We start from the raw sequence: 16,607 nt of genomic DNA, 5'->3' as shown, positions 1-16,607 counted from the left end.
TGAACGCCCAGTAGATGCTTCTTTTGGGCGTTCAACACCCAAAACAGCTCTTACTGGCTTTTTCACACCACTGAGCTTTCTTTTTGCTCTTTTATCCTGCGAATCCTTCTGTAATTTTTGTGAACTTAAGCAATTGCTATTTTACCTTGAAGATAATTGACATAAACCTGTAAAAATCAATTAATTAATAAATAAGCTTTGTAAATGGCTGGGTTGCCTCCCAGCAAGCGCTTCTTTATTGTCTTTAGCTGGACTAACACTGAGCTTTAATCAAGTCTCAGTTTTGAGCATTCTTGCTCAAAATTGCTTTCAAGATAATGTTTAACTCTCTGTCCATTAACAATGAACTTTTTGTTAGAATCATTATCCTGAAGCTCCACGTATCCATATGGTGATACACTTGTAATCACATATGGACCTCTCCACCGGGACTTTAATTTTCCGGGGAGTAATCTGATCCTAGACATAAACAGCAGAACTTTCTGCCCTAGCTCAAAGACTCTAGATGACAGTTTCTTATCATGCCATATTTTTGCCTTCTCTTTGTAAATTTTTGCATTTTCAAAAGCATCGAGTCTGAATTCCTCTAGCTCATTTAACTGTAGCAATCATTTTTCTCCAGCTAACTTGGCATCAAGGTTTAGGAATCTGGTTGCCCAATAGGCCTTATGTTCCAGTTCCACTGACAAGTGACAGGCTTTTCCATACACCAGCTGGTATGGAGAAGTTCCTATAGGTGTCTTGAATGCTGTTCTCTATGCTCACAGAGTATCATCCAAGCTTCTTGCCCAATCCCTTCTACGGTTAATCACAGTCCGTTCCAGGAATCTTTTAAGTTCTCTATTAGAGACTTCAGCTTGCCCATTTGTCTGTGGATGATATGGAGTAGCTACCCTGTGGCTAACTCCATATCGAACTAAAGCAGAGTAAAGCTGTTTATTGCAGAAATGAGTGCCCCCATCATTGATTAGTACTCTAGGGATACCAAATATGCTAAAGATGTGTTTTTGGAGGAATTTTAGTACTGTCTTAGTATTATTAGTGGGTGTCGCAATAGCTTTCACCCATTTGGATACATAATCCACTGCCACCAGAATATAAGTGTTTGAGTATGATGGTGGGAAAGGTCCCATGAAGTCAATACCCCATACATCAAACAACTCAATCTCCAAGATTCTTGTTGAGGCATGGCATAACTGTGAGGTAGATTGCCTGATCTTTGGCAACTATCATAATTAAGTACAAACACTCGGGAGTCTTTATAGAGAGTAGGCCAGTGGAAGCCACATTAGAGTACTCTTGTAGCTGTTCGCTCACTTCCAAAATGTCCTCCATACTGTGATCCATGGCAGTGCCAGAGGATCTTCTGTGCTTCTTCTTTAGGCACACATCTATGGATTACTCCGTCTGCACATCTCTTAAAGAGATATGGTTCATCCCAAAGATAGTACTTTGCATCTGTGATTAATTTCTTTGTTTGCTGCCTACTGTACTCTTTGGGTATGAATCTCACTGCCTTGTAGTTTGCAATGTCTGCAAACCATGGCACTTCCTGGATGGCAAAGAGGTGCCCATCCGAAAGGTTTTCAGAGATTTCAGTAAGAGGGAGGGACGCCCCTTCTACTGGTTCTATTCGGGACAGATGATCTGCTACTTGGTTCTCTGTCCCTTTTCTATCTCTTATTTCTATATCAAACTCCTACAGAAGCAACACCCATCTGATGAGTCTGGGTTTTGAATCGTGCATTGTGAGTAGATATTTAAGAGCAGCATGGTCAATGTACACAATCACTTTTGATCCTACTAAATAAGATCTGAACTTGTCAATGGCGTAAACTACTGCAAGTAACTCTTTTTCTGTGGTTGTGTAGTTCTTCTGTGCGTCATTTAAAATATGACTGGCATAGTAAATGACGTGCAAAAGCTTGTCATGCCTTTGTCCCAACACTGCACCAATGGCATGGTCACTGGCATCACACATTAGTTCAAATGGTAATGTCTAGTCTAGTGCAGAGATGACTGGTGCTGTGACTAGCTTAGCTTTCAGAGTCTTAAACGCCTGCAGACACTCTTTATCAAAGATAAATGGCGTGTCAGCAGCTAGCAGATTACTCAGAGGTTTGGCGATTTTTGAAAAACCTTTTATAACCCTCCTATAGAATCCTGCATGCCCCAAAAAGCTTCTGATTGCCTTAACATTAGTAGGTGGTGGTAATTTTTCAATTACCTCCACCTTAGCTTGATCCACCTCTATTCCCTTGTTCGAAATTTTGTTCCCAAGGACAATTCCTTCAGTCACCATAAAGTGACATTTTTCCTAGTTTAAAACCAAATTAGTCTCTTGGCATCTCTTTAGAACAAGTGCTAGATGGTCAAGACAGGAGCTGAATGAGTCTCCAAACACTGAAAAGTCATCCATGAAGACTTCCAAAAATTTTTCCACCATATCAGAGAAAATAGAGAGCATGCATCTTTGAAAGGTTGCAGGTGCATTGCACAGACCAAATGGCATCCTTCTGTATGCAAATACTCCAGATGGGCATGTGAATGTTGTTTTCTCTTGATCCTGGGGATCTACCGCAATTTGATTATAACCTGAATATCCATCCAGAAAGCAGTAGTATTCATGACCTGCTAGTCTTTCTAGCATCTGGTCTATGAATGGTAAAGGAAAATGATCCTTTCTGGTAGCTGTATTGAGCCTTCTGTAATCAATACACATACGCCACCCTGTAACTGTTCTTGTAGGAACCAGTTCATTTTTTTCATTATGAACCACTGTCATGCCACCCTTCTTAGGGACGACTTGGACAGGGCTTACCTAGGGGCTATCAGAAATAGGATAAATAATCCCAGCCTCTAGTAATTTAGTGACCTCCTTCTGCACCACCTCCTTCATGGCTGGATTTAGCCGCCTCTGTGGTTGAACCACTGGCTTAGCATCATCCTCCAATAGGATCTTTTGCATGCATCTGGCTGGGCTAATGCCCTTAAGATCACTGATGGACCACCCAAGAGCTGTCTTGTGTGTCCTTAGCACTTCAATTAGTGCTTCCTCTTCCTGTGGCTCTAAGGTAGAGCTTATGATTATAGAAAAAGTGTCACTTCTCCGAGAAATACGTATTTCAGGGTGGTGGTAATGGTTTGAGCTCAGGTTTAGGAGGTTTCTCTTCTTCCTGAGGGATTTTCAAAGGATCTATTATTCTCTCTGGTTCCTTCAGATCAGGCTGAGTATCTTTAAAGATATCCTCTAGCTCTGATTCGAGACTCTCAGTCATATTGACCTCTTTTACCAGAGAGTCAATAATATCAATGCTCATTCAGTCATTTTGGGTGTCTGGATGCTGCATAGCTTTGACAACATTTAACTTAAACTCGTCCTCATTGACTCTCAGGGTTGCTTCCCTTTTTTGGACGTCAATGAGGGTTCGTCCAGTTGCTAGGAAAGGTCTTCCTAGAATGAGAGTTGCACTCTTGTGCTCTTCCATTTCTAGCACCACAAAGTCAGTGGGAAAGGCAAATGGCCCAACCTTGACAATCATGTCTTCGATCACGCCTGATGGGTGTTTAATGGAACCATCAGCAAGTTGGAGACATATCCGGGTTGGTTTGACTTCATCAGTCAATCCAACCTTTTTGATAGTAGATGCAGGTATTAGGTTGATACTTGTCCCAAGATCACATAGAGCTTGCTTGGTACAAGTACCTTCTAATGTGTATGGTATCATAAAGCTTCCGAGATCTTTAAGCTTCTCAGGTAAGCTTTTCAGAATGACTACACTGCATTCTTCAGTGAGGTAAACTTTCTCAGTTTCCCTCCAATCCTTCTTATGACTTAAGATCTCTTTCATGAACTTAGCATAAGAGGGTACTTGCTCAAGTGCCTCTGCAAACGGAATTTTTATTTTAAGAGTCCTGAGGTAGTCTGTAAAGCAGGTAAATTGCTTATCATGTTCCGCTTGGCGGAGTTTCTGAGGATAAGGCATTTTGGCTTTGTATTCCTCAACCTTAGTTGCTGTAGGTTTATTGCCTACAGATGTGGGTTGAGAAGCCTTTTTAGAGGGGTTGCTATCAGCACTTGTATGTGTCTGATCTCCCACTAGCGTTTGAATGCTAGGGGTGGAAGCTGGAGTGGCGTTAGACGCCAACTCCTTATCTGTTTCTGGCATCTGAATGCCAGAACTGTGCTTCCTTTGGGCGTTCAACGCCAGCTTTCCACCCCTTTTCTGGCGTTTGAGTGCCAGAATTATTCTTTTCTGGGCTCTGACTGTCCTCAGAGGGATTTTGGGTAGCAGTATGTTCATTTTTTTGCTTCCTGCTGCCTTGAAGTGGGGTATTTAATGTTTTTCCACTTCTTAATTAAATTGCTTGGCATTCTTCTATTATTTGTTTTGATAACTGTTGTTCTGTTTGCTTCAACTGCACTTCCATATTCATATTAGCCATTCTTGTTTCTTGTAATATTTCCTTGAATTCGGCTAGCTGTTTTGTTAGAAAGTCTAATTGATGATTGAATTCAGTAGCTTGTTCTGCAGGACTGAGTTCGGCAGTTACTGTTTTAGCCTCTTCGTTGATGGAAGGTTCACTGCTTAGGTACAGATGCTGATTTCTGGCAACTGTATCAACAAGCTCTTGAGCTTCTTCTATTGTCTTTCTCATGTGTATAGATCCACCAGCTGAGTGGTCTAGAGAAGTCTGAGCTCTCTCTGTAAGCCCATAATAAAAGATGTCTAACTGCACCCACTCCGAAAACATTTCAGAAGGGCATTTTCTTAGCATCTCTCTGTATCTCTCCCAGGCATCATAAAGGGATTCATTATCTCCTTGTTTTAAGCCTTGGATGCTCAGCCTTAGCTGTGTCATCTGTTTTAGAGGAAAATAGTGATTCAGGAATTTTTCTGACAACTGTTTCCATGTCTTTATGCTGTCCTTAGGTTGGTTATTTAACCACCTCTTAGCTTGGTCTTTTACAGCAAATGGAAACAATAACAATCTGTAGACATCCTGATCTACTTCCTTATCATGTACTGTCTTAGCAATTTGTAAAAACTATGCCAGAAACTCTGTAGGTTCTTCCTGTGGAAGACCGGAATACTGGCAACTTTGCTGCACCATGATAATGAGCTGAGGGTTAAACTCAAAACTACTAACTCCAATGGAGGGTATACATATACTACTCCCATATGAAGCAGTAGTGGGGTTACCATATGACCCTAGAGTCCTTCTGGACTGTTCATTTCCACTTAGGTCCATGATGAAAAAAGGAAGATGATGTGGATTTATTTTATTTATTTTATTATATATAAAAATTTTGAGATAATAAAATAAAATAAAATAAAGACGACAATAAAATTAAGAAGAAATAAAAATAAAAATAAAAAAGAATTTAAAAATATTTTATGAAGATTTTTGAAAAAGTGAGGAGAGAGAAAGTGGTTATGATATTTTTGAAAAAGATATAATTTAAAAAAAATTTGACAAAGTCAACCCAAGTAATCCGAAAATTATTAGAAATTAAAGGAGAAGGTATTTTTTTTTTGAATTTTGAATTTTATGATGAAAGAGAAAAACACACAAAAGACACAAGACTTAAAAATTTTTAGATCCAATGCTCCTTGTTATCGAAAATTTTGGAGGGAAAACACCAAGGAACACCAAACTTAAAAATTTTAAGATCAAAACACAAGAAAGACTCAAGAACACCTTGAAGAATCACAAGAACAAAAAGAACAAAAGAAAGAACACCAAACTTAAAATTTTTAGAAAACCAAAATAAATTTTCGAAAATTAAAGAAAATTAACAAGAAAACACCAAACTTAAAGTTTGGCACAAGATTCAATCAAAGAAAAATTATTTTTGAAAAATATTTTAAAAAGAAGATACCCAATTACCAAGAACATAAACCAACGCTCTAGCCAATTGAGCTATAAATGTAACGTGTTTTAAAGAGGTATTTTTAATAAATAAAAATAAAATTTTTTGAAAACTAATATTTTGAACTTGCACAAGGAAAACACGAAAAATACACAAAATAGGAAAAACCAAAGATCAAACAAGAAAATTTGACAAGAACAATTTGAAGATCAAGGAAAAATAAAGAACATGCAATTCGAAAATTGAAAGACAAAGAAAAGCATGCAATTGACACCAAACTTAAAACATGACACTAAATTCACAGAAAAACTAAAAATTAATAAAGAAAACTAATATTTTTGAAAAAAAAATTTAGAATGAATAATAAAAGATGCAATTCTAGTAAAAAAGATAAATTTTTCCTAATCTAAGCAACAAGATTCACCGTCAGTTGTTCAAACTCAAACAATCCCCGGCAACGGCGCCAAAAACTTGGTGCATGAAATTGTGTATGCCAATATTAATGGACTATTTCTCACAGCTTCGCACAACTAACCAGCAAGTGCACTGGGTCGTCCAAGTAATACCTTATGTGAGTAAGGGTCGAATCCCACGGAGATTTTTAGTTTGAAGCAAGCTATGGTTATCTTATTATTCTTAGTCAGGATTCCAACAACAGTGTTTTTCAAGTTCAATTGTAAAAAGTGAAAGGGCATAAAATAAATACTTATTGTGCAATAATGGAGAATATGTTGGAGTTTTGGAGATGCTTTGTCCTCTGAATTCCTGCAACATAATGCTTTCTCACTTTCATAAATGCAAGGCTCCTTCCATGGTAAGCTGTATGTAGGGTGTCATCGTTGTCAATGGCTACTTCCCATCCTCTCAGTGAAAATGGTCCAAATGCTCTGTCACAGCATGGCTAATCATCTGTTGGTTCTCGATCATGTCGAAATAAGATCCATTGATCCTTTTGCGTCTATCACTACGCCCAACACTCGCGAGTTTGAAGTTCATCATAGTCATCCAATCCCATAATCCTACTCGGAATACCACAGACATGGTTTAGACTTTCCGGATCCTCATGAATGCCGCCAACAATTCTAGCTTATACCACGAAGATTCTGATTAAGGAATCTAAGAGATACTCATTCAATCTAATGTAGAATGGAGGTGGTTGTCAGGAACACGTTCATGGATTGAGGAATGTGATGAGTGTCACGGATCATCACCTTCTTCATAATGAAGCGCGAATGAACATCTTAGATAGGAACAAGCATGTTTGAATGGAAAGCAGAAATAATTGCATTAATTCATCGAGACGCTGCAGAGCTCCTCACCTCTAACAATGGAGTTTAGAGACTCATGCCGTCAAAGATTATAAAATGCAGATTGAAAAATGTCATGATATGCAAAATAAATCTTTAAAAGTTGTTTAAATACTAAACTAGAAACCTAGGTTTACAAAAAATGAGTAACTAGGATGGATAGAGCAGAAATCCACTTCTGAGGCCCACTTAGTTTTTGCTGGGGCTGAGACTTAAACTTCTCACGTGCCTAGACTATTTCTGGAGTTGAATGCCAGGTTGTAACTTGTTTCTGGCATTGAACTCCAACTTGCAACCTGTTTCTGGCGCTGAACGCCAAACTGCAACATGGAACTGGCGTTGAACGCCAGTTTACATCATCTATCTTCGTGCAAAGTATGAACTATTATATATTGCTGGAAATCCCTAGATGTCTAATTTCCAACCCAATTGAGAGCGCGCCAATTGGACTCCTGTAGCTCCACAAAATCCATTCCGAGTGCAGGGAGGTCAGAATCCAACAGCATCAGCAGTCATTTTTCAGCCTAAATCAGATTTTTGCTCAGCTCCCTCAATTTCAGCCAGAAAATACCTGAAATTACATAAAAACACACAAACTCATAGTAAAGTCCAGAATTATGAATTTTGCCTAAAAACTAATAAAATTATACTAAAACCTAACTAAAATATAATAAAATCTACATGAAATTACCCCCAAAAAGCGTATAAAATATCCGCTCATCTGACGCCACGTGCAGAAAATTGCGGAAAATGTCTCCAGCAATTTTTGGACTCCTTTTCGGCCCAAATCCCATCCCAAAAAACACATATTAGAGGCTATAAAGTGGGGGAATACATCCATTCAAGGGAAGAACATTCACAACATTCATTATTCACAATATAGGTTTTAAATGTAGTTTTCTAGAGAGAGAGGCTCTCTCCTCTCTCTTAAGTTTTAGGATTTAGGATTTCTTTTAGGATTAGGACTTCTTCTTCACAATTCCAGGTTCAATGTTCTTTTAATTTATATTCTCTTCTACTTCTATTTACTCTATTACTTTAGTTTGTTTATTTTCCCAATTTCGTTTATGGATTCCTATGTTTAATTTGATTTTCTATTTAATATAATTTGAGGTATTTCAGATTTATGATTGCTTTCTTCTCTTTAGGATATAAATAATTTGTATTTTTTCTCTTTTGGCTTTGGTTGAGTAATTGGTGACACTTGAGTTGTCAAACTCAGCTGTTGATTGAAAATTGGAATTTTCTGATTGATTTGGATCCCTCTAAAGCTAGTCTTTCTATAGGAGTTGACTAGGACTTGAGGAATCAAACTGATTAGTCCACTTAACCTTCCTTTATTTAGTAAGGGTTAACTAAGTGAGAGCAATAAACAATTCTCATCACAACTGATAAGGATAACTAGGATGGGATTTCCAGTTCTCATACCTTGCGAAGAGTTTTTCTAGTTATTAATTTATTTTCTTGCATCTAAATTCCTTGTTCAAACCTTTCAAAAAAACCAAAAGATACTTTTCCATAACCAATAATAAATCATACCTCCCTGCAATTTCTTAAGAGACGACCTGAGATTTCAATACTTCGATTATAAATTTTATTGGGTTTGCTTTAGTGACAAGCAAAACTTTTGTGCGAAAGGACTCTTTGTTGGTCTAGAAGCTATACTTACAACGCGATTATTTTTGTGAAATTCTTTACTAACAAAAGTCCTCTCGTCAAAATGTCGCCGTTGCCGGGTATTTCCAAACGTGTGCCTTATTATTGGTTATTGTAAATACTTTCTTTTGCTGTTCATTTGTTTTTGTTTTTATTTTTGTTTCTAATTTCTATTAGCTACTATGAATTCTCACCCCTCTGCCTTTAAGTTAGGTTCCAATATTGTTGCAAGGAATGGAAGCTATAATAGGAACATGCATCAAGGTCGAAACAATCAAAGATGGAAGGAGCCACGAGGATCTGATAAACCCTTTTGGCAATAACACTTTCCAAAGTACCATGGACAACGACCATTCTACGATGCATACCAAGACAATAGTTATGGTGGACCCCTTCATGACAAACTACCTCCATCCAATTACTATAGTCAAGAGCCATTCCGAGGTGCGTACCAAGATGATGGATATGGTGGACCCCCTTGTAGTTACCGACAAGCCCCGTCATATGCTTATGAACCACCTCCCCTACATAACTCTGAACCACCATACTGACAAACCAACTACAACCATTCACCTCCTTATGACCCTAACCCATATCCATCCCAATTCCAACCCAACTACTCCCAAGAACCACCACTTTCATATGCAGCATGCCCATATCCAATGGAACAAGAATCAAAGGATCGTCTCAAGGAAACAATGAACCAATTTCATGCAACTCTTCACCAATTGGAGCAAGCGATAAATCGATTAGCATCCCAACATTCGGACGTTCAAGGAACCCCCATGGCTTCATGTGGGGAGTTTAATGAAGAACGTAGCATGAAGGAGACACTGGAAGCCCCGATAGATAGTAATGAGCATGACTTTGTACTGGAATAAGTAGAAAAAGCCGAATTTATCAAAGAAGAAGAATTGGTTGAAGATTTAGGAGATGCTGAACCTCTATGGGAATCAAGAATTGCAGAGAGTTCCGCTAAGAAAATTACAACTGATGCCAAAGAGGATAGTGCACAACCCCCGAGGCATGTATCTTATGAAGAATTGGACGGAACAGATCAAGAAGCTAATTCCCTTGGCAGTGATGATCATGAATTAAACTCTTCTAGTGATGAACTTGAATCCATAATTGAACTCTTTGAGCTTGGAGAATCCTCCCAAAGTGAATACAAAGCTGATGTGGAGGTAGACTTTTCTCAACCTCCAACTTATGACTTGAATGATGAGGAAGAAATCGAAGACTTTGATCAAGACGTGGTTGCAGTTGAAGAGGTTTGTCTGGAATTGAAAGAATTCACAGAGGAGTACAAGGAAGTAGAGCCTACAAAACCATTGGAAACACTTGTCCCAAGGCTATTACCATCCAATACAACTGGTACACGAAATTGTGATCATCAACAATGGCACCAATAGACTTGGAGCTCTCAAATGTGAATCACACTTTGTCACAACTTTGCACAACTAACCAGCAAGTGCACTGGGTCGTCCAAGTAATACCTTACGTGAGTAAGGGTCGATCCCACGGAGATTATTGGTATGAAGCAAGCTATGGTCATCTTGTAAATCTCAGTCAGGCAGATTCTAATGGTTATAATGGTTTTTGAATATAAAGATAAATAAAACATAGAATAAAGATAGAGATACTTATGTAAATCATTGGTGGGAATTTCAGATAAGTGTATGGAGATACTTTGTTCCCGTTGAATCTCTGCTTTCCTACTGCCTTCATCCAATTCTTCTTACTCCTTTCTATGGCAAGCTATATGTAGGGCGTCACCATTGTTAATGACTACTTCCTATCCTCTCAGTGAAAATGGTCCAAATGCTCTGTCACAGCACGGCTAATCATCTGTTGGTTCTCGATCATGTTGGAATAGAATCCAGTGATTCTTTTGCGTCTATCACTACGCCCAACAATCGCGAGTTTGAAGCTTGTTACAGTCATTCAATCCCTGAATCCTACTCGAAATATCACAGACAAGGTTTAGACTTTCCGGATTCTCAAGAATGCTGCCAATGGATTCTACCTTATACCACAAAGATTCTGATTAAGGAATCCAAGAGATACACGCTTGATCTAAGGTAGAACGGAAGTGGTTGTCAGTCACGCGTTCATAGGTGAGAATGATGATGAGTGTTATGGATCATCACATTCATCATGTTGAAGTGCAACAAATATCTTAGAATAAGAATATGCTGAATTGAATAGAAGAATAATAGTAATTGCATTTATTCTCGAGGTACAGCAGAGCTCCACACCTTAATCTATGGTGTGTAGAAACTCCACCGTTGAAAATACATAAGTGATAGTCCAGGCATGGCCGAATGGCCAGCCTTCCCAAAGGACATATAAATACGAAATATGGGAAAAAGACCCCTAGTACAATAGTAAAAAGTTCTATTTATACTAAACTAGTTACTAGGGTTTATAGAAATAAGTCTAAGTGAAGAAATCTACTTCCGGGGCCCACTTTGGTGTGTGCTTGGGCTGAGCTTGAGCTTTACACGTGCATAGACTTCTCTTGGGGTTAAACGCCAAGTTGTAACGTCTGTTTGGCGTTTAACTCTGGTTTGTGACGTGTTTCTAGCGTTTTACTCCAGAATGCAGCATGGAACTGGCGTTGGACGCCAGTTTGCGTCGTCTAAACTCAAATAAAGTTTGAACTATTATATATTTCTAGAAAGCCCTGGATGTCTACTTTCTAACGCAGTTGAGAACGTGCCATTTGGAGTTTTGTAGCTCCAGCAAATACATTTCGAGTGCAGGGAGGTCAGAATCCAACAGCATCAGTAGTCCTTTTTTCAGCCTGAATCAGATTTTTGCTCAGGTCCCTCAATTTCAGCCAGAAAATACCTAAAATCACAGAAAAACACACATGCTCATCGTAAAGTCCAAAAATGTGAATTTTGCATAAAAACTAATAAAAATATCCCTAAAAGTAGCTAGATTCTACTAAAAAATACCTAAATACAATGCCAAAAAGCGTATAAATTATCCGCTCATCACAACACCAAACTTAAATTGTTGCTTGTCCCCAAGCAACTAAAAATCAATTAGGATAAAAAGAAGATAATATACTAAAAATCCCAAAATATCAAAGAATATTAGTTCTAATTAGATGAGCGGGACTTGTAGCTTTTTGCTTCTGAACAGTTTTGGCATCTCACTTTATCCCTTGAAGTTTAGAATGATTGGCATCCATAGGAACTCAGAGTTCAGATAGTGTTATTGATTCTCCTAGTTAAGTATGTTGATTCTTGAACACAGCTACTTTTATGAGTCTTGGTCGTGGCCCTAAGCATTTTGTTTTCCAGTATTACCACCGGATAAATAAATGCCACAGACACATGACTGGGTGAACATTTTCAGATTATGACTCAGCTTTGCTAAAGTCCCCAGTTAGAGGTGTCCAGAGCTCTTAAGCACACTCTTTTTGCTTTGGATCACGACTTTAACCACTCAGTCTCAAGCTTTTCACTTGGACCTGCATGCCACAAGCACATGGTTAGGGACAGCTTGATTTAGCCGCTTAGGCCTGGATTTTATTTCCTTGGGCCCTCCTATCCATTGATGCTCAAAGCCTTGGATCCTTTTTTCCCTTGCCTTTTGGTTTTAAGGGCTATTGGCTTTTTCTTCTTGCTTTTTCTTTTTCTTACTCTTTTTTTTCGCAAGCTTTGTTCTTCACTGCTTTTTCTTGCTTCAAGAATCAATTTTATGATTTTTCAGATCATCAACAACATTTCTCTTTTTCATCATTCTTTCAAGAGCCAACAATTTTAACATTCATAAACAACAAGATAAAAAAATGCACTGTTCAAGCATTCATTCAGAAAACAAAAAGTATTGTCACCACATCAATATAATTAAACTAATTTCAAGGATGAATTTGAAACTCATGTACTTCTTGTTCTTTTGTATTAAAAACATTTTTCATTTAAGAAAGGTGAAGGATTCATGGAATTATTCATAGCCTTAAGGCATAGACACTAGACACTAATGATCATGTAATAAAGACACAAACATAGACAAACATGAAGCTCAAAAACCGAAAAAAAGAGATAAGAATAAGGAAGTTAAGGAATGAGTCCACCTTAGTGATGGTGGCACCTTCTTCTTGAAGGACAAATGGTGCTCTTGAGCTCCTCTATGTCTCTTCCTTGCCTCTGTTGCTTGATCCCTAGTGATTTTGGTGCTCCTATCCTTAGTTGCTCCCAATAATTGTGTGGAGGAAAATGTATCCCCTGAGGTATCTTAGGGATTTCTTGATGAAGGAAATTCCTCATGCTCTTGTTGAGGTCCATGAGTGGGCTCTCTTGATGTGCAGTCAAATGCTCTACTACTGAGCTATGGACCCTTGAGATGAATATCTCAATCTCCTATGACTCGGAGGTGGAAGCTTTTGTCTTCCCTTTCCTCTTTCTAGAGGTTTCTCCGGCCTTAGGTGCCATAAATGGTTATGGAAAAAAAACTATGCTTTTACCATACTAAACTGAAAATGTTGCTCGTCCTCGAGCAAAAGAGGAAAGAATAGATGACGAAGAAGAAGAGATGGAGGAGAGGGAGAGAGATGTGTATTCGGCCAAGGGGGAGAAGAGAGGGTTGTGTTGTGTGAAAATGAAGAAAGATAGAGGGTTTGTGGGGAAGAGTGGATAGATGTGAGTGGTGAAGAAGTGATGGGTGAATGATGTTTGGAGAAGAGTGTTATGAAAAGGTGTGAGAGAGAGGGAGAAGGTAGGTGGGGATCCTGTGGGGTCCACAGATCCTGAGGTGATCCTGTGGGGTCCACAGATCCTGAGGTGTCAAGGATTTATCATCCCTGCACCAATTAGGCGTGTAAACGCCTTCTTTATGCAATCCTGGCGTTTAATGCCAGACTACAGCATGTTTCTGGCGTTAAACGCCACTTTCATGCTTGTTTTTGGCGTTTAACGCCAGTATGATGCTTCTTTCTAGCGTTAAACGCCAGCTCTATGCTCCTTACTGGCGTCTAAATGCCAGTGAGTTCCTCCTCCAAGGTGTGCTTTTTCTTTTGCTGTTTTTTATTCTGTTTTTAATTTTTGCAATTGTTTTGTGACTCCACATGATCATAAACCTAATAAAACATAAAAGAACAATAGAAATATATATAAATAAAAATTGGGTTACCTCCCAATAAGTGCTTCTTTAATGTCAATAGCTTGACAGTGAGCTCTCATGGAGCTTCACAGATTATCAGAGCATTGTTGGGACCTCCCAACACCAAACTTAGAGTTTGAATGTGGGGGTTCAACACCAAACTTAGAGTTTGGTTGTGGCCTCCCAACACCAAACTTAGAGTTTGATTTTGGGGGCTTTGTTTGACTCTGTATTGAGAGAAGCTTATCGTGCCTCGTTTCCATGTTTACAGAAGGATAATCTTGAGCTTTAAACACAAGGTAGTCCCCATTCAATTGAAGGACTAGTTCACCTCTGTCAACATCAATCACAGCTTTTGCTGTGGCTAGGAAGGGTCTTCCAAGAATGATGGATTCATTCTCATCCTTCCCAGTGTCTAAGATTATAAAATCAGCAGGGATGTAAAGGCCTTTAACCTTTCCCAGTGTCTGCCATCTCTAATGAGATTCTTGCAGCTTATACCTCAAAGATCCCCAGTTTCTCCATTACAGAGAGTGGCATAAGATTTATACCTGACCCCAGGTCACATAGAGCCTTCTCAAAGGTCATGGTACCTATGGTACAGGATATTAAGAATCTACCAGGATCTTATTTTTTTTGAGGTAGAGTTTGCTGAACCCATGTATCTAGTTCACTAATGAGCAAGGGAGGTTCACCTTTCCAAGTCTCATTACCAAACAACTTGGCATTTAGCTTTATGATGGCTCCTAAATATTGAGCAACTTGCTCTTCAGTTACATCTTCATCCTCTTCAGAGGAAGAATAGTTCTTAGAGCTCATGAATGGTAAAAAGAGGTTCAATGGAATCTCTATGGTCTCTAGGTGAGCTTCAGATTCCTTAGGTTTCTCAGTTTGGAACTCCTTTTTGTTCAGAGGATGTCCCAGGAGGTCTTCCTCACTGGGATTCACGTCCTTCTCCTCCTTTGTGCATTTGGCCATATTGATTATATCAATGGCCTTGCACTCTCCTTTTGGATTTTCTTCTGTATTGCTTGGGAGAGTACTAGGAGGGGTTTCAGTGATTTTCTTACTCAGCTGACCCACTTATGCCTCCAAATTTCTAATGGAGGACCTTGTTTCACTCATGAAACTTAAAGTGGCCTTAGATAGATCAGAGACTATGTTTGCTAAGCTAGAGGGGCTCTGCTCAGAATTCTCTGTCTGTTGCTGAGAAGATGATGGAAAAGGCTTGCTATTGCTAAACCTGTTTCTTCCACCATTATTAAAGCCTTGTTGGGGCTTTTGTTGATCCTTCCATGAGAAATTTGGATGATTTCTCCATGAGGAATTATAGGTGTTTCCATAAGGTTCACCCATGTAATTCACCTCTGCCATTGCAGGGTTCTCAGGATCATAAGCTTCTTCTTCAGAAGATGCCTCTTTAGTACTGTTGGATGCATTTTGCCATCCATTCAGACTCTAAGAAATCATGTTGACTTGTTGAGTCAACATTTTGTTCTGAGCCAATATGGCATTCAGAGTTTCAATTTAAAGAACTCCCCTTTCCTGAGGCGTCCCATTATTCACAGGGTTCCTCTCAGAGGTGTACATGAATTGGTTATTTGCAACCATGTCAATGAGTTCTTAAGCTTCTGCAGGCATTTTCTTTAGGTGAATAGATCCACCTGCAGAATGGTCATGTGACGTCTTAGAAAGCTCAGATAGACCATCATAGAATATATCTAGAATGGTCCACTCTGAAAGCATGCCAGAAGGACACTTTTTGGTCAACTGCTTGTATCTTTCCCAAGCTTCATAGAGGGATTTACCATCTTTTTGCTTGAAGGTCTGAACATCCACTCTAAGCTTGCTCAGCTTTTGAGGAGGAAAGAACTTGGCCAAGAAGGCCGTGACCAGCTTATCCCAATAGTCCAATGATAAACCATTATTTTATGGTTTATCTTGTGCTTAATTGAGTGGATTTTATCAACTCTTTACCCACTTATTCATACTATTTGCATGGTTTTACATTTGCCTTCCTAATTTTGTGCTTTGATTGAAAACATGCTTCTTTGGCCTTAAGTTCCCTATGTTTAATCCTCTCTTATTACCATTAGATGCCTTGATATGTGTGTTAAGTGTTTTCAGATATTATAGGGCAGGAATAGCTCAGAGGATGGAAAGGAAGAATGCAAAAATGGAAGGAATACAAGAAGTTGGAGAAACTGCTAAGCTGTCTAGCCTGACCTCTTCGCACTCAAACGGCTATAACATTAGCTACAAGGGTCCAAACGACGCAGTTCCAATTGCGTTGGAAAGCTAACGTCCGGTGCTTCGATTTGATATATAATATGCCATAGTTGCCCTAGCACCAGGCGATGCGAACGCGTGATCCACGCGGATGCGTCGCATCTGCGAACTTCAATCCGCGCGGCCGCGTGAGCGATGCCTCCGCGTCACTTGCCCGCGACCTGAACATACTAGAATACTCAGGGGGCGATTTCTGGGCTATTTTTGACCCAGTTTTTGGCCCGAAAAACATAGATTAGAGGCTATAAAGTGGGGGAATGCATCCATTCATCATCAGGCTCTCATAATTCACTTTTCATTGTTTAGATGTAGTTTTTAGAGAGAGAGAGGTTCTCTCCTCTCTCTTAGGATTTAGGATTAGAATT

At 39.1% G+C, this 16,607-nt stretch overlaps 1 non-coding gene across 1 annotated transcript; it reads left to right on the top strand.

Moving 5' to 3' along the window:
* Positions 1 to 15,697: 15,697 nt before the first annotated feature.
* Positions 15,698 to 15,801, top strand: LOC112792897 (small nucleolar RNA R71). Its single transcript, XR_003197616.1, has one exon. It is a non-coding gene; the product is annotated as a small nucleolar RNA R71 (small nucleolar RNA).
* Positions 15,802 to 16,607: the final 806 nt, after the last annotated feature.

Source organism: Arachis hypogaea, chromosome 3 (assembly GCF_003086295.3).
Source record: "Arachis hypogaea cultivar Tifrunner chromosome 3, arahy.Tifrunner.gnm2.J5K5, whole genome shotgun sequence".
In the NCBI taxonomy this organism is placed as follows: domain Eukaryota; kingdom Viridiplantae; phylum Streptophyta; class Magnoliopsida; order Fabales; family Fabaceae; genus Arachis; species Arachis hypogaea.
Note: the sequence above shows the minus strand (reverse complement) of the source record. Positions and strands in the feature narration are given on the sequence as shown.